The sequence below is a fragment of the Meleagris gallopavo genome, chromosome 5 (genome assembly GCF_000146605.3).
Source record: "Meleagris gallopavo isolate NT-WF06-2002-E0010 breed Aviagen turkey brand Nicholas breeding stock chromosome 5, Turkey_5.1, whole genome shotgun sequence".
NCBI classification, from domain to species: Eukaryota; Metazoa; Chordata; class Aves; order Galliformes; family Phasianidae; genus Meleagris; species Meleagris gallopavo.
The window spans coordinates 29131293-29150707 of NC_015015.2; the positions used below are offsets into that span (position 1 = coordinate 29131293).

General features: G+C 36.0%; 1 long non-coding RNA gene across 3 annotated transcripts; it reads left to right on the top strand.

The window, feature by feature from the left end:
• Positions 1–14: 14 nt before the first annotated feature.
• On the top strand, positions 15–10909 carry LOC109367786. 3 transcript variants are annotated; one of them, XR_002115218.2, is made up of 5 exons: positions 15–8220; positions 8559–8614; positions 9400–9502; positions 9926–9983; positions 10134–10909. It is a non-coding gene; the product is annotated as an uncharacterized LOC109367786 (long non-coding RNA). The 3 variants fall into 3 exon arrangements; XR_002115216.2 differs by lacking the exon at positions 9926–9983; XR_002115215.2 differs by lacking the exons at positions 9400–9502; positions 9926–9983.
• The last annotated feature ends 8506 nt before the right edge of the window (positions 10910–19415 follow it).

The following is a 19415-nucleotide window of genomic DNA, read 5'->3' on the forward strand; positions in this document are numbered from 1 at the left end:
ATATATATATATATATATATATAGTTTCAAAATCAGAGCTCTTTTAATTATTCTTTTTTCCATGAGTAAACGGATTATGGAGATCAGTGTGATAACTTCAAAGTCTGTGGAAAAAAAAATGCTTTTCTTATCTCTGCTGGTAGTCACAATTATTGCATAGATTGATCCAATGCTTGTCAGAAACTTGTAATATTAATGTCATCTAATTGAAGATAAGACATTACTGTAATTAAACACTTAATTTGTCAAGTGAAACCAAGTTGCCTTTAAGCAAAATGTAACTAAACAACCATCCTTGGGAGATTTATCAAGCTTCTATTTCATTAAAATATTGTAAGGAAGTATCTGTCATGTCTTTAGATAATGTCAGGCTGCAGAAGTATAAGCATTTCTATACAGCCTGAGGTTGAATAACTTCATCGTAATCTTCTGCTTGCTGTATACTTGGTTGTTTTTTGTTTTGTTTTTTTTCTCCAGGTCTAAAGTAGTTGCCACTGCTATTTGTAATGCTTTCTGCTTGCAAACCATGTTCTTGGTTGTGCACTTTGCACTAAAATACTTTTACAGAAGTATTATGTGAAAAATATCTAAGCATTTCCTAATCTGTTACTGGAGTTTACATTTTTCTACACTAAGAGCTGTGGGTGAAACTTGTATAAATACAGATAATGTACATATAAGACTTTATAAAATGTTTCAAGGGGAAGTTACTGGAATAAGTTATTAAAGATGCTCATAGAAAAGGGACTCCGGCTTATCTAGGAGTTTGTAATGTTAATAGGTGAGGTTATGGTAGAAATGAGCTTGTTATTTCAGCAGCACTGTAGTCCCATTACTTGAGTGGCTGATGGAATAATGAAACGTGTTTGATATCCTTGAATTGGAAGTACTGAGTTTTAACACTTGCTTTTCAGGCAAAAAGAATAAGGCTCATGTGTGAGCCAGGATGGTTCATTTTATTTGTATAGGAGTAAAATGTCTACAAATGATTGAGTCTTCTAAATTTGAAGTTGTTAAACTTATCTGATGCAAAGCCCTAAATCTAAGATGAACAAACAGCTTGAGCTAAAATAGGAATAAGTGCCAGAATGATATATTTGTTGTAAAAACTGAAAACTTTTTTTTTAAACATCCAGCGTTTATTGCCCCCACCTGCCATGATTGAAGAGCCTGAAACTACTCAAACTCAAGAGTCTGAAGCAGAAGTTGAAGTGCAGGGTATTCAGGAAGATGCAGAAGAAGAAAATAAGGTAGAAGAAGAAATGGTAAAGGAAGAATTGAAAGTGTCAGAAGTGGATGGACATAGAACAATGCCAGAACACCCTGGAAGAGACAGTGATAGTGAAGACAGTGAACCTGAGGATGAGAATGAAAAATAATCCAAGTGATGTTTGTACTCTTACTTATTCTGGAAAACAAATGGGAAAATGCAGTTAGAAATATGATTGCTATTTTTACATTGACTTTTCTTAAATGATTCCGTGTGTGATGTAACCTTTTTGTTCCTTATTTTCACTGAATCCTTTCTGGGAAAAAAGATGATTTGCAGTCGTTCTACTGAGTTCTTGTGAGTACCAGTAATGTAACTTGTTTATTCACCTCAAATGATATATATAAGTTTTTTAGTAAAGATACTTTTACACAAATTTGGAATTTTTTTCTTAAGCCTTTAATTTCAGTTAATGAGTTAGCTGTTAAACTTCCCTGATTACCTATATTTAGTATTGATCAGACACTGTAGTTTCCTTAATATTTTGCAGTGGAGAATTTTTTACATGGAACGGTGTTTATATACACTGAGATATTGTAGATTTTGGCTTGAGTTTAGTAAGCTATTTAATTGCAAGTTTGAGAAATGGGAATTACCATGGCACTTTGAAATTTTGAAAGAGTTTTATTGAATTGGAAGTTTAGCAAGCTCTCAGAATGTCACAAGGTCCAGGTACTTGTAGCAACTGTTTCATTGTTGACTGCCGCCGCTGTTACTACTTGATTGTCCCTTACACAAGAAGTAAGGGTGCAACTTCTAAACGGCATTATTTTTTTAAATTAGAATCTTGAAATAAGATCTGTTTCATTTTTAAGAGAACAACAGGATAAAGCTCCATCAGGAAAGTAAATAAAAGGAGTTCCTTGAATGCAGGATTCACAAAACATGTAATATCAATATTAGAGATGTAATGGGTGAGTATGTTTTCTGGAGTGATTTCTAAATGTACATCTTTCATAAACTGATCAGTGAAAGCTTTTTCCCTAGCTTATTAAGACTATCTGTCAACTGCAAATTATCCAGTGGTTCAGGAAGGTTTATGAATTCCCAAATTTAATTTTCAAGCAAAACAGTAGCTCTAGGAACATCTTTACTGACAAAGAGAAAATACTTGGTTTTCAAATGTTGCAGTTCTGAAGTTGCCAGAAGAATTTCTTCACTAAATTGATCAGAAATTCATTAGCTTGCAAGCTTTTATTATCACATTTGAAGATCTTTATCACAGAATTGCAGGGTTCAGAAGGGATCTCAAGATTGAGTCCAACTCCCCTGCTAAAGCAGGTACGCTACAATAGGTTGCACAGACCCAGAGGGATCTTGAATATTTTTTAACTTTTTATTCACAAAAAAGAAAAACTAGTCTTTTGACTGAAACTGTGTTATTTCATTACTTGTTCTGAGTGGAAGATAATTCTTTGCCATTGAAGGACAAACAGCAATGTGTTTAATGTTAGGATGGTAAGGTTTATGTGGTAACATTCATGTGTTCAAGCAGGGCAGAATAGTACTGGGCCTTCAAGCAACATACAACAAGCTCAAGCTGATGTCTGCCATCTCTGTTTTCCAAACCATTTTTTACAAATATTTGAGCCAGGCAATCATTTATTATACTTCAGAATTCTGGGAAAAGAATTAGTAAGGGATTCTTGAGGGTGTGGAGTGTTTTTTGTTTTTTGTTTTTTTTTGGCTAAAATGGATGGTTTAACTGACAGGGATTCCATCAATAAATACTACAGGGGAAAAGCAACCAAATCTAGAAGAGACTATGAAGATTTAGATTTGTATATGGCTTGCAGTGTAATCTTTCTGTTCGTGTATGAGCACATCTAGCCTGTGTAATACTGTGTACCATGTGCAAGCCTATGTATCTGGTCCCTTCTGACTCATGGGATCCTCTTAAAACAGTTAAGTTACAGTCATCAAATGTGTTGCCCTAAAATGGTGAGCGGTGTTGTAATGGAGCTCGTTGCTGATTAGCATGAAAGCAGAAGCAACTGAATCAAAAGCAATTGCAAAAACATTACAGCCTTAATATATACTTTTCTGAAAGTCCAAGCATTGCCTATACTAAAGATGGAAAGTTTTGCTGAATTGACTTAAACTGAGCAGACTATTCCAGCTGCTTTCCATGTACTGAACTTTACACTTTTCACTGATGTGAAAGTGTTTTCGAATGTGGGAAGTCATGTTTACCATGTAGCAGTGGTTAGAAAGTTCTTTGTACTTGTGGAATACAAGGTTAAGTGTGATGGCTTTTTTTTTTTTTAAATGTTGTGCATTTAATTTTTGGTAAAAGATGAACATTGTCTTTCACACCAAAATACGTTTAGTTTTTGTTTTTTATTGACTCTTACAAGAAAGAATTAGTGGGAGAAGCTTAACAGCCTAAAAAGCCTAAAAGTTTGCTGCCAAGGGGGGGGGGAAACAATGCAAGCTGGAGGTCTTAATGAGCAGTTTACACTATGATGACATACATAAACTTCATTAAAAAAAAAAAAATTTTTTTTTCTCCTAGCCTGCTCCAAATTTGCATTAATTCTGCTGTATGTGTTGGATAAGGTTCTAACTTTTTCCAAAAGGTAAAAAAAACGTCCTGCCACTTTACCTCCTTCTGAGAAAGGGTCTTTGCTGTTTCATCAGACATAAAAGGATATCAGTCTTCAAGGAAAGTATCCCAATGAGGACTAGAAATTAAGATTGTTGACGGAATGACTTTGCTGACAGGAAGAGTCATTTTATTCTTTGAAATCAGACATTTAAAAACAAAAAAATGCAGTTGATGTTGCTCACTTTACTGGATGATCAAGACATACAATTCTATTGAAATAAGAATTAGATAACATTTGGAAAGTCATAAAGCAAGCTGACAAAAGTAAATGTCCTAGCCAACGAGTGAATCACAACCCACAGCAGTCAAGAATCTGTGAATGCCATTAAGACATATGGCAGTGTAGTTCCCTCTGCCAAACATGGTAGTCCTCCTTGCAGAATCAATACAAAATTAATGTGTTCAGGGGAGTTTTGGAGGCTGTTTATGTGTTTCCTTTTACGTGGCTTTTCAGCGTAGTTTTCTTAGAGTATTTTTTCTCAGGATTTATTGGTTAAGTACCTGACAAAAGAAAATCTCTGTGCTGTAGTACTAATAAACACATTTTAAAATAAAGCTATTAAAATTGTGAATTTAAAAATAACTTCCTTAAATGATTTCAGCTCACCATCCTCTGTTAAGTCCGTGTATTTGCCTAATTTTATGTAGATTCTGAAAAGGTATAATTCTCAATTCTGAGAAATTGAATTCTTCCTTGCCCATAGATGTATCTACACAATCATTACCTAAAATGGATGCAAGAGGAAGAATCAATACCTGTAATGCTACTTGCTCTCTGTAAGTAGTTGTTTCAGAAAACTAAATACCACTATTGGAATGAGAAAATGATCTTTTCCTCCCTCCCCCAGTAGGTAACAAGGGCAGATTATTTCTCCAGGCCTTGCTCTGGAAGGGCTTTAATCAGCTTAATCTAGCCCGTATCAAAGGTAATGTAATATGGTGCTACTGAGAAAAACAGTTGCATTTAATTTAGCTTCCATCATGATTTTCATTCACCTTGAAAAGAGAAAAATGACAAGGATCTTTAAATCAAGTAATAACATCTTTGTAATGCAGAGAAGCCCATTGCTTTACTGTTAATGTCTGGAAAAAAAAGATAAAGCAAAATAAGAGTTACTTGAGCTATGAGTAAGAAACTTTTCCAGAGTTCAGGCATTATCTCTTTGCTTGAAAAACAGTGTCAGAACAGAGTGTGTTTCTGTATGCATGTATAATTAACTTTTAGGAAAATGTAGATGTAAGTGAAAAGTTGAGCTGACTATTGCCAATTACGTAGTTCATCTGTAATGCCACTGAAAAAGTATATACATACATACATATATACATACATATATATATAGCTACAGTGTATGTTTGCCTAATGAAACATTAGAATTTTGCAATTCCAGAGAATACCATAAAAGAGTAAGCTAATGATTCAAATAAGGGTCAGGAATATATCAGTCTTGGCACTGTTTGTAAGAGATAAAAAGAAGCCGCCTTTATTGCATTTATCAACTGTGAATTCCTAAATTGCCACAGTCCAGTGTAAGAGAAGCCCTGCTACACATCCAGAGACGCTTCAGCATCCTGCTGTGCTAGTCTGACATCTCTTGCATGTCAAGAGCACTTATTTTTAGATGGGACAGTCATTAGGGACATAATGTATTGTAACTACTGTAGAGGAAGTAGTCTAGGGGCAGCAGAAGCAGATTGAGAGAAGCTCAGTACAAAGACACTAAGATTCTGTTTCTGACCTTAATCCACAGCAGTACAGACTTGCCCTATTTTTGGGAGTGATTTTTGGCAGCAGCAATCATGTTCTATTGGGAAATACCATGTTTTCTAAAATGAGAAATTCCATGTTTTGCATGCTGAGTCAGAGAGGGGAGAAAGCGCCTTACCAGTAATCCTCTTTAGCTTGAGGGCACATGTGAGAGCACTGAAACAAGACTTAGGGAAAAAGAAAGGCCCAAGTGTAGAAGAATTGTCTTACTGTTTGTCACGGCTTGGGCTGGGATAAGGTTAATTTTCTCTCTAGATGTTCATATGAAGCTGTGTTAAGGATCTGTAATGAAAAGAGTGGTGATAACACATCGGTGATTTTAGTTGTTGGAAAGCAGTGCTTACACAGTCAAGGATTTTTCTACATCTGTTTTCATAGTCTCTGTTTTTCATCTCTCTTGATCTCCAACGTACCATGAATAAATGTTGTTCCTACATACATAGATACTTCAGTGATGGGGCTATTGTTCTAGATTCCTCCTTGCTTTTGTGGTGTTCACCCACCAGCTCTATCATTTTGAGCTCTGTAATGAAATGAGACACAAAGGACTGCTGCTGGTTCTGACTCATTTTGGTTGGTTCTTGATCCTATGCACAGTCGCTTCCTGCAACATCAAGCTGTAACACATATCCTTATTAACTGGACAGAAGAACTTAGCAAATGTAGATTTAAATGCTCCAGATGAATTCAGTGGAATACACATGAGATCTTGTGTATCAGCAAATTTGCAGGTTTGCCCTGCAAATTCAAAATTCAAATTTAAAACAAAACAAACAAACAAACAAACAAAAAAACCTCTATTTGGATTTGTTTTACTGTATTTAGTAATGATGTCTTACAGTGTTCCAAGATGAATATAATGGAATGAAAAGCCAATGTAAGTTATTGTTGATGATCTTGTACAATGTTGGAGAAGGTTTAAGAGAGCAACCTGTCAGAATTCCACCACAGTGAGTACTAGAGGAGAGCATGTTCCATCCAAACTCATGAGGAACTGAGTCAAGAATTTTCATATTATTTTCCTAGGCCATAGCTAGAAGTGCTCAGGTTACCTATATACAAACATAACTTTATCTGGGTATGGGATGTCTCAAATGCTGATTTCAGGGTCCAGTCTGTAGCTATTTTGTCTATTTCAAAAGAATTGCAAGACAACAGGATTCCATGAGATTACTGGAGGGACTCAATGCTAAAAACACAGCAAGAATCCTGGGATCTCCATTAGTGCATTCATTTGTTATGGATATCCTTAGCCTTTCCCTCAACTGCTTTCATCAAATAACTTCCCTTATGGCACCTGTCTCTCCCTTAGGCTGCCTTTCTCCAATAAGAAGGTAGAGAACAAACTACTGCTCATAACTTCTCATACTCATTCAAGAAAAAAGCTGGCTTTCTCAAGTCAGCCAGTTAATTATTAAGCAGGAATCTTCCCTCTGCTCTTCATCATCTGACATGAGTTCATGATCACAGCCTACTGGTCACTGGACCTTTTTCTTTCTACTCAGTAACTTTTAGCTCGCTGAGTGTCTCTGCTTTTTCTGCAATCTGATTGCATTACAAGGAGTTGAGGGGAAAGACACATGCCGATACTGTATGCCTGTGAAAGATGTAATGTGAAAATCACTGTCCATGTAAGTAGAAATGTGTATTAAGATAATCTGCCTAAACTGCCAAACTGCTGATAACCTAGTTTGTTGCTGCCCAATTCTGAATTTAGGCCACATACATCTCCCATGGAACCTGATAGGATTAGGTGGGAGCAAAGTCTCAAAAGCCTTCCCCCTCCTACCCCCCCCCCCAGGTCCAGCTCTATGCTGGATAGATAAGAGCAGATTAAGAAAATGCAGTGCATGATGCAGCACCCTTTTCAAATCAGTTATCTTGGAGACATAAACAACTAGAATGATTTTTTTGGTAACTCTGAGAAAAATCTTGAATATGTTCATAGTGTTTCTGTTAAATTTTGTGGGCTATCTAGATACTAAAATCTGTTCAGAATAGGGAAGTCATTCAATAGAACAATACAGACTGCATTTTCCTTTTTTTTTTTTTTTGGCTTTAAGCCAGATTTAGGACAGCTTGGATACATTAGCACCTGAGATGCCTGCAGACAGTTTTAATTAGCTGTTTACCTAGTTGGTTCATGAAAGATGATAGGAGATTGAGCACTAATTCTCAAGATCATTTCAGTGACTACGTGCTCACAGTGAAGATTTGCCTGTTAGTTTTCTACTGGGAGAGAAACAAAGCTTTACAACAAAATTAAGCACTTGTGTATCAAAGATGAGATTGAAGATGTAATACTAGTGTTTGGCTATGTCCTGGGCAATTTCTTTACTTGAATTTGCTCTTCAGCTTAAGTTCATTGGCTGTTTAAAGCTTCAGCTGGCTTACCTGCGGTGTTAAAACTGGGAACCACAGGGCACCGATGCAGTTACATTTTTAACCTTTTTCAGTTACATTTCCAACGGTCACAGTGATGCTGGCAGCAGGTGGTGCTGAAGGGAGCAGAGGTTAAGAGACCAAGCAGAAAAAGTGTACACATTTCCATCTTTGTGAGCAGAGGGTCTACACCAGGTGAGGAGGCAGCCAGGTTGGCCTTGGTGAAGCAGAATTCTCTGCTTTGAGGAGGCGGCTGATGTGCGGCTCTGAGGACCTGCCCTGCTCTTCTGTGGGTTTTGCACACCAAATTCACCCAAGTAGCAAGTGGTCTGGGAAGTGAGAGGGAAGGACGTTGGTAGGAATACCTGGATTTGTGGAAGATGTTTTGTCTTTTTTAGCGTTCTTCTCCACTATATTCCATGTAAAACAGAAGACACTGGCCGAGGCCATGTCAGTTACCAGAGGCTGGTCAAGCTCAAGCGGGGAAAAGGGCTTTCGTCAAACAATGTGCTCATATTGATTTTCTGCTTTAGTGAATGCCTGGAAGAGAAAATCTGATCATTTAATGCACCATAGTTATGCTTTAAAGGTAAGGCTGTTATCTGTATTTTTCTGGTTTTGCCATTAATTAATAGTATGCTTTTCAGTACAATATCATGAAGCAGCATAAATTCCGCAACTAAACACATGCCATCCTGTCCTGTGTCTTGCTGTTGTCACAGTAAGCATGAAATATTAGTATGAAATTATTCGATGAGCAGCTCTGTCTACCTACAGTTATCTTATTCAAGAGCACATTATTTGTGGTCCTATTTTATCCTTTCTGGTTATATTTTAATGTTTTTGAAACAAAACATTGCTAAGTAAATTGAACTGTTTAGCTTATTTCTCATGACATTGCTTACTCTTTCACAGTTTGAAAGCACTGCTTGTTGCTGTACTCCTCATTTATTTCATAAGCATCTGAATTAGAGCAAGCTATCCAACTCAATAATACTCTATCACCTGCAGAGTGATCGCTCACTAGGCAGACTAATAATACCTTTTACTATCCTAACTTGTGGTTATATTCACTTTATCACCTACATATACATGGGTGGTTAGCAATCCTTTTATAAACACATACGTAGTAAATGCTTATTGTAAAAGAATTTACATAGTATATAAACAGTTTATATTTTTAAAAATGATTACAAGTAAAACCAGGAGAAATGGCCCAGTGTTTTAGTTATAGTCAATTTATCTTTTTCATTGCCTTTTTTTTTCTTGGTTTATCCAGCTTCTTCACATCTCACAAGGCTAGCTGGAACTGCTAAGTTATATTTTGGACTGCACTGCATTTTCAAATGTATAACTAAATCTGTATTTTCCCAGACTGCTGAAAAAATGAACAATGCAGAGACAAAGTGCTCTGACAGCTCACAACACTTCTCAGCCACTGCGGGAGATAACTGTTAATAATCTTGTTGGATAACAGGTTTGATGAATCCATTTAAAAGAATAATTAAAAACAAACAAAAAAACCCAAATACGTAGTCTTAAAGCTTAGCAAATAAAAATGAAAAGGACCAGATGATATGCAAAAATTAAGCTGGTTTCATTGATGTGCAACCTGTTTCATATTAAGCCATAGAATTAGCAGTAGGAAGTGTACTCCCTTGGTTGCCTGTTGACAACCTGCAAAGTTCTACAACTTTATAGGTTAGCTATTTTCTAGACTTAACGATTATCTAATGCGTTATGTTCTCAACTTCAATTGAGTTTTTTAATTAATAGCCACATTTTCTCATGCATTAAAAAAACACCGCAGCTTGTAGAGCTATTTTAAGTATTTGCATCCAAGTCATTCTTACATAGAAGACTCACTGAAAGGAATCTGATATTTTCCTTACCTCATTAGGATGTTTCCCAGGAAATGTACGTGACCTGGTTTTTGATACGTTACACTTCTGTTAAATGTAAGAAATGGCTGGAAATATCTTTTTTCCTTTCTCAAAATAAGATTTCCCAAACAAAATAGAGTAGTTAATTTCTATCTAGATATTTCTATATACATTTGCAATCAATCAAAGTTTCCTTTTTTTTTTTTTTTTTTTTAATGTCACTAGGTTTCAGATGATGAACTGCAATTGCATAGTATGGGGATCCTTTTGGCTCATTGTGCTGCTGTTTCTTGGCTGGCCCATAAGCATAGCCTTGTGTGCCCTCCATGGATTCCTTTCTCCTCTTGCTACTTTAATAGGACTGGATGAATTAAGTGAAGTACTACTGAAGGGTGCATGTCTGGGGAGACAGTGTGCTCAGAATGTGCGTAATGGCAAGCCCCTCTGTTAAGCATTGAAGACAGTCCTGCGTAAAACAAGCATTCAGCTGTATGCTACAAGATTTCAAAATTTACTCTGTGAATCATACATTTTTTTCCAGTTCTAAATAATTTATTATTTTTAAAAAAGTTTTTCAGTATGTATATTTCTCTTCTGGATGTCTGGAAACTTTAGCAATTCAGAAGTTTGTCACTGAGAATTTACAATACAAGTTGCAGCTGTTGTTTTGAAGATGGGTAATGACACTGTACATGGAGAAGGTAGCTAAGTATGTGAATATGTGAATATTTGTGAACATTTTATTCTACAGTGCACATTATTTGATAGTAAGAGAAGTGAAATTCTGATGTCTTTATAGCATGTATCTTTTCCTTTTTACATTTCTGTTCTTTCTTACTATCTTTCCTTTAAACAAGACCTTAGTGATCTTTTGTTCTATGACCTCACTTTGTATTAATCTCCAGTGAACAGCAGTTTTTCAGTGGAACAACTTTGCTGATATGGGTTCACTGCATTGATTTTCAAGTACATTAGATAAATAAAGAACTTCTGTAAACACACTTACTGAAGCATCTCCTGCTTTATTCTTTTTTTTTTTTTTTGCCAGTTGTTATCCTTTTATCATAAATAGTATACTTTCTTCCTTCGAAAGGTATTACAGAGACTATAGTGACCAGCTAACAGTGTGACAGTGATTTTTACATTTTCCTATGTATTTCCAGAAGTGTTATAGGGTGATAGAACCTAGAAGGCAGCTTAAAGAGTTTTGATTGATGTCATGGATCTCTGTGGCATCTGGAAAGTAGCCTTGACAGTAAAAGAGAATTTTGCCAAAACTGTAACCATTTGGTCAGAGATTTTTCATGTAAAATGTAATTTGAGATATCCAAGATTGGATATTTTGGAAAGTCCCAAAATTATATAGCTATTTTTGAAAATGAAATCAGAAAAAAAAAAAAGAATGTATGCTGTAAAGGTATGTAAGTACAGCTGATTTGCTGAGAAGTTCCAATCTTTCTATTATTTACACATTTGCAATTTGACGAAGGGACATATAATTATGATGGATAATTTCTTTTGCTATTTTCAGAACAGAAGAGGATTACATATAATGTTTACCAGTAAGCTACTGCAATTAAAAAAAAGAAGAAAAAGAAAAAAAAAGACATTGTGAAGTTTGCTATAACTGAAGTCTTTTTTATTTGTTTCTTTCCATAAGAACTGCAAGAGGCTTGAGCCCTTAGAAGATGGTTTCAGGGTATGAATCTTAGCTAGTAAACAAGAAGACCTGAGGTTTGGACAGGAATAGTGTTTCATAAAGACCCTTGTCCTCAATCGGCCTCAAATATCTAGCATCATCTTATGCTAAATTAGGTGATGATATATAGAATTTTTTTTGTTAGAGGACAAGATCAGAGTAAAAACAATGCTGAATAAGGAGGTTTTTTTTTCCCTAACTTTGTTCTCTGAAACATTTAACTCCCCCTGTGCTTTATCATTGAACAGAAAAGTTGTGAGTTCTGCTATGGCATAGTACATAGCTGAAATGTATGAATTAGTTTTAACATCTAACATGCATTTTAAGGTAAAAGCTGGAAATACGTGATTCAGGATGACCATGATATGTGTTCTGAATATGGAGGGTGAAGGAGAAACAAATGCAAACTCAAACCCTAAAACTATATATAGGGCTGCCAGTAGGGAGCCTTCAAAGTGATAGGACAAAAGAATACTTTTGTGTTTGACTCAGCACAAACAGAATTGCTTGAATATTTTTTTTCTCTTTATCGTTCCACATAATCAAAAACTACTGAAATAAACTTTAGATAAAAATCAAAATTTTTGTTGAAAACACTGAAATATCTGTCTGCAGACATGTATTTTTTTCTTGCATAGAAATAAGCTTTTTGAAAACAATTACAAATGTTACTGTGTGACCTTTGTATACTTGTTTTCTTCTCAGTTTGTTCTTTCTCTCAATAATCTTTCTGAACTTCTGTAGTTAATGCCAATCTCTCCTATGTTTGGATATTTAGAACTCACTTCACTAAACTGGGTACAGCAGTAAGGTAAATAGTGTAGGTAATTCTTATAGCAGTCATCAGTACATAAGAACATGCCAGAGAAAAGCTGAAGTAATGACTAGACCTTTAGCACTAAGTCCTGGGACAGGTCTGAAACCTCATTCTTTTCTGGAGCTAGTTTGTATCAATTGGTGCAGCTAGTATTTACAGTCCGCTCATTTGGGAGTCAGCACCTGGAATTCTAGAAGAGATTATCTGTATCATTTCCTCCTGAGAATCTAAAAAGGACTCATTCCTTATTGTTTCTGTTGGATTGTCTTCTTAGGTGCACCAGGATAAGGAAGAGGAGGTGGAGGTAGAGAGGAAACAACTGTTTCCCCCCTTTGTTACAGTTCTGAGGCTTGAATAGTCTCCTGGGATGTTCTATAAAAGTTCAGTGCTCTTTTCATCTGTTATGTTAGCATCCTAAGCACCATAATGAACTTGTTCTTCTGAACACCTACTGTGCCTCAGACAACAGACTAAAACTGTATTTTCAGCAACATTCTCCCCAACTGACTTAAATGGTGAAATTTTGCTTATGAGAATTTCACTGATGCCATCTGGTATTTCTCTGATGTTGGATCGCTGAGATTTTAGGTAGATGACCTGTCATTTAAATATGCATTTAACTTTCTAATTCTAACCTTCATTTTTAGAAGTCCTTTCAGGTTTTTTAATGTTTTGGCCCCACACCTACAGTTGATCTTTGTTCCCAAATTCAGGACAGTTTCTGTCAGGACCATTCTTTATAGGAGGAGTGGCAATAAACACAAATTATAGCTATGTCTGAAAGGTATTTTAAATGCAAGAGTATGTTGCTGCTATCTACAACTCCAATTTTATCTTTGGGACACAATGAGCATCTTTATATGAAATGCTAATTTATGTTTGACTTTTAAACAGTTTAGGATTATTTTCTTTTTATTGAATGTCAGGTCCTACTCAATCTTAACACCTACCTAGTCTATTTATAGCTCAAGAATAATTTACTAGACAAACAACGTGATTCTAAAATAAAATGTATAATTAGTCAGGATGAAGAAATTGAAATATTCTATGCAATTTGTCTTCAACAATCAAGAAATTAGTATGAAAGAAATTATGAATCTGACCTGCTGATCCACTGAATGTTTTTCTAGTCAAATTCAGAAAAATTTAAGTTGGGATAAGTCTGTAAATAAATTGAAAAAAAATGTTGGCTGAGAAATTTTGTTCAGGAGAAACATACAAGAGTATTACTTGAAAATGTGATTCATTGTTCAGTGTTTCAGTATCTCTTGTCACATTGGTAATATCTCACAGTGCTCTTGTTTTATAGCATCTTTCAAATATTTTCTCTCAAAATGTTCTGTGAAGGAATATGTCTCACAAGTAACACAAAGAACATAGTCCACATTCTTTATTGGCATCACTGCATCTTTCTCAAAGTCAGCTGAATGGCAGGGAAAATTAAGAGTCATTCTAACATAAGCAAGACAGTATGAAAAGCTAAGGGGACTTGAGTGTAAGACAAAACAGGCCCAGTTCCCATCTTGGTATCAAGCATAAGTATTTACTATGTATTAACATCCTATGTTAAGGATGGCAGTAGCTGAAATTAAGTATTTTAATAGATTTGAAATCAAGCATTCCAGAAATGCAGCTACAAAATATTTCTGTGATTTTAATGAAGCATGTTAAGCAAAACAATGAAATGTGTTGATTGTTTATAGGAAATGTATGTAAGAGACAGTAAAAACTTCTTATTAATGCCATGGTAAATGCTTAGCCTTGTCCAAAACAGAGCTTCTTTACAAACAAACAAACAAACAGATAGATAGATAGATAGATAGATAAAGTGGACCCTGGTTTGTTTTCTTCAGTAGCTAAAATAATGCTATTATATAATATTCCCCAATGTTATTCTAGAATACTATTTGGAAAACTATTAAACTCTAGAAGTAATCCCCCTCTAAATTCTCCAAATGTTTTCCATCAGGCATTTCAGAATGGTTCAAAATGTTTTTTGTTATTTTCATTTTGGTTCAACTCTGTTTTTCTCTGTGGTATTTTTTTACCCTTTTTAAAATTAAATTAATTAAAATGTTTTGTTCATAATTCAGATACAGTTTTTCTGAAAACTAAATATATAGTTTTCTTCCCTTCCTTCCTTTCTTCCTTTTTTTTCTTTCCTTCCTTCCCTCCTTGCTTCTTTACTTTTTTTAGCCCACAGGAAAATGGGATGAGCTGATTTAAAAACATTCTTCGAAAAACTGAGTGAAATGTTTCTGTGTTAAAAAGAAATATCTGGGTTTTTGTTTGTTTGTTTGTTTGTTTGTTTTTAATGGAGAAAAATAATTTTGCCAAGTACTTCTGAGCCAGTCTCACATATTCCACTCCTGCTTTTTAATTCCGTGACTACTGTGGTGTTTTCTCCATAGTGCAGTCCAGCTATCTTTTGTTAATAATTCACATTTTTATATGAATTGTTTTACAAGTTTGCAAAACCACAGAGTGGGATCATTACATTTTTGTCATGTTCATCAAGTATCTTAGTATTCCTAACAAAAACAGCAGAATCTGCCAGTCTTGTAAAATGATACTTCTTAGGATATATTGTGACTAAGTGTTTCTGTGTACACAACAGATTCAGAGAGCCCTACATATTCATATTTGAGAACAAATTCATTAAAAGTTAATTCCTTTGCTAGAATGCAATTAGAATAGACTGCTTAATTGCTCCTTTTCCTATAATTCTGAGACATCTGTCTCTGATTCTGAAAAACAGAGGACAGCTGAGAAACAATCTGGAAAAGCACATGAGGCTTTGCAGCAGCTGGCAGATTCAGGTTCTTTTTGTTTCAGGTTACTGTACTCACTGCAGTGGATTTCAAATGAGAGCTCGTGAAGACTGGTGACACCAAAGCAATGGGGTGGATAATAAACAAGGAGAGTCCTAGGTGATATACCAGTAAAGAGAAGATAGATGCATTAGATTTTATCTTCTTAGAACTACATGTTATCTGGGGAAGGAAACAAGGCTGTTTCTTGTTTCTTTTGAATTAGACTTACAAATAACACACAAAAATGGGAACTGCATGAGGAGAGTGATGAAATAGAAAATGAAATGTATGTAAACCGTAAGTAAAATAAGGGAACTACATGAAGAGGGAGAATATGGGAATCAACAAATAAGGGAAAAGATCCAATTCCTAGTATGCAACAGTCTGAGTAGTTCTTAACAACTGACTTTGACTCAAATCATTATAGGCAATTGTGACTTGCAAGTAGCTCACAGCAGAAAAACAGATTATATTTAAAGGTAATGGCAGTGTGCTAGAAATGCCACCAGACTGGCTCATTGGTATCAGGGGTCATTTGCCTTTGCTTGTGGCACTGGTCTAGTAGCAGTTGTGATGCTAAATTTGAAAAGCAATATACAGATAGGCTATGAAGTCCTGATGACTTTCTTTAGACCAGGACAGGTGCAGAATCTATGGCGAAGAAACAAGAGCACAGTATACTTGTGGAGGAGAATGAAGGTGGAGTAAGACATAAATCAGAGTGAAGTGTACTTGGCTGCCATTTCTGGAGTCTCTCTCTTTCTTCTTCCTTTCTCTCTTTTTCTGTCTTTAACTGATCTTCTCTGACATCTTTAAATATGTAGGCATTAATCTATATAACTGATATTATAAGTGAAACACCTGCTTGCTGGATTTTCTGCAAATTTGAGGTTCTTCTAGTCACAGATAAGAAGGGAATGTAGTTTAAATGAAAACAACCACATAATTAAATTATCTGGGTAGAATATAGCCTTGAACATTGTGGGGTTTTTTTTTTCTTTTTTTTTTTTTTTATTTTTTTTAGTTATACCTATTATAAAAGATCCTCAAACCAGCTTTGGTACATCTAGCAATTACCCATTACCCTTGGCTTGTTATTTGTTGGTGCTGTGCTAACAGCCAGACACTCATTGATGATGATGGGGTGATACTGAACAAACAGACGCACAGGTGTTCTTCATGTCCCATCTTTTCTGATGTTAAGGTCTGATATTTTTCTAACTAAAAAGCCAAACAGCTGAAATGAGACGTGGAGCCTGGTAGAGAAACTGCCTGTCAGCATTCTTGTGGAAGGCAGGTAATCTCTCAGAGACACTATGCAGGATCAGCAACCAAGATAGAGAGATTCTGGAAACTGCTGAAGTGTTCCAGACATATTTCTGTCCTCCTAAACTTCTCTGTGTCCCTAGGAGTCCATGCTGCAGAAGCCTTCCTGAGCTGCATTTAACTTCCAAGCAGCCTTCCTTTGCAGCACAAATATTTGGCATCCTACCCCTATCACGCCTGCTATGCTGCAGCTTGTGGGAAAAAACAGCGCTTCTGGAAGCAAGAAATTCCTCCTATGCTGGCCTTGTGTCTGTAGAGTCTCTGGGCTCTCCTTGAGCCCTCTTTCTGCTGCAGGGGGTATTTAATGGGAGTGAGAGATTTGGCTGTTCTTTGCAAGTGACATGTGGCAAATAATGACCGCGGAGGGTCAAATTCACAAGCACGCATTCCTTTCACCTCCATTGATGTTGCCTGTGCCTACTTCTCTCAGCTTCCTAACATGATGGTTTAGCTACATCTTCCACTCCCAGTGCCCACCTCATTACTCTGTCATTTCAGAGCACACTTGAGATGTTTTAGGTTAATTATAGATGTGCGGCAGTACACAAGTGAGTGAGAGAAAGAGACGCAGAGAGATGATAACAATAGCCTGCAACTATGCAAAGGCTTTAAATGCTGAGACAATAGGGAAGGTACTGAGGGAATGTATTAAGTATGAACCCTGGGCTATAACTAGGGTGAATGGGACATAAATGAAAAAGGAGAATTCATCAGATACTTCCCAAGAAGTCTGCCTGACAGTATGGTTATTACACTGGGAGACTGTCATCTAGGATGAGAGGAGAAAGATTTCTCACATGGGAGTTTCAAATTTAGATTGTAGAAGTGTACTATAGGGGGCTTAATAGGGAACAACTTTAGGTTGCTGGCAACTGTGGAACTGTCATGTTTTGCTTCTCCTTGTCTATCTCCACGTGCAGTCACATTCATAGCTACACAGATGTAGATAACCATGCATGACTCCTTCGTGACAGTGACTCAGTAGTGACAGTGGCATTCATGATATATGTTGTATGTTTAACATTCTCATCTCATCAGGACTCCTGCCCATCAGTAAGACTACTGTGATGCTTCTTATATTTCTAAAGCATGTATTGCTCCAAACAGCTGTCATGGGACAAAATAAAACCTGTCAGAATGGTATTTGTGTCTTATTTCTAAAAAAGTAAAATTTCTTCCAAAGATTACATTGGCCTGAGGCTTAAGAGAGGTAACATTCAGCTCTGTGCTAGGACAGATTTTATATCTCATGATTCACTGGATTTGGAAAAAGTAGATTTTAAGTGAGAAAAAAAAGTCTTCTGTTCTAAGACATACACTGTACTTTTAAATCAAAATAATGCCATGGTTGATGTGTTACGAAGTTTATTGTTTTTGTGGGAACACCTACAGATACAAAAAGAGCAATGTGAAAGACAAAACAAGTCATTGTACATGTTTCCATTTTCTGAGTTAGCACAGTGTTATCTACTGTAAGTAATCTGAAATTGGTGGTGGTGTTTGATACTTCGAAGTGTTTAAAGAATCAAAGCTTTATCTTTCTGCTAAACATCTTTGTTTGTTTGTTTGTTTGTTAACCCAAAAAATAGCAATTGAGAAGATTTCAGGGAATCACAAAACCGTGTAACTTTTCTTATTTGTGGATTTAGTATGCAGAAAGAACCTATTCATGTTCTGCTGCCTTGAGTCCTGGCAGTGTCTTGTTAGCTGGGGAACACACACAGCTCTATCTTGGTATCACAGACAGTATTTGTGCTACACCAATAACACTGTGTAGACAGTTCCCAAGTGTTCAGGATGTTTCAAGTTATTTGCAGCTCAGGTTTGTTGCAGATTTGCCTGCACACTCCACACTACTACTTATTCCTTTGTCACCGCAGTGCTGCCAGTAGCTGTGTCATGAGAAATGCATACAGCATGTGGGACCATTGCCAGTCAGATGCTAGAGTGTTTTTACCCCAGATGGCATGCAACACATTTCAGTAGGTTCTTGCTTCTTTGTTTATTTGAAGCGCTGATAGCACTTTGTTGCAGAAAACAAGGTGAATTTGGCCACAGGTATAAGTTTATCTAGGGACTTTTCAAAGGGCTACGAAGAAGCAGATGTGATTTTGGATTTATGTGCATTGTGTGCCGCCCTTTTTGTTTGACCTTGCAGTATGCAGTAAAGAGAGAGAGAGAAGGGAGAAAAGAGATTGATGAGCTCTGAAGTGCATCAGAACCTTGGATGTGAATCCTACAGGATTAGAAATCCAAAATTTGAGGAAGGCATAAAGAAAGCCGATATTTAGTTATAAAGGAAACAAGAAAATACAGACTATTTTGTGCAGATTTTGCAGCAAGAGCTCACTCTGTCTCAGTTTCAGCAGTCTCTCGAGCCAAAGGGAATGCAGGATGTGACAGGAGAGTCTGATTGGAAAGGAATTCAATGCAGCTATCAGCAGCAAGCTTCTATGTAAATACTGTAACACCTCTGCATGGAGGAACAGCTGAGATAACACTAAACTAATCTCTAGTGCTAGTGAAGCTGGCCAATCCCTCACATTGTAAGGTTTCTGTAAAAAAGATGTGCTAGAAAGAAAAAAAAAAAAAAAAAAAAGAAAAAACAAATAAAGTAGGTACGAACTAACTAACAAGAAGTTAAAATTTTTAACTTTTTCTTTCTTTCTTTCTTTCTTTCTTTCTTTCTTCTTCTTTCTTTCTTTCTTTCTTTCTTTCTTTCTTTCTTTCTTTCTTTCTTTCTTTCTTTCTTTTCTTTCTTTCTTTCTTTCTTTCTTTCTTTCTTTCTTTTCTTTCTTTTCTTTCTTTCTTTCTTTCTTTCTTTCTTTCTTTCTTTCTTTCTTTCTTTCTTT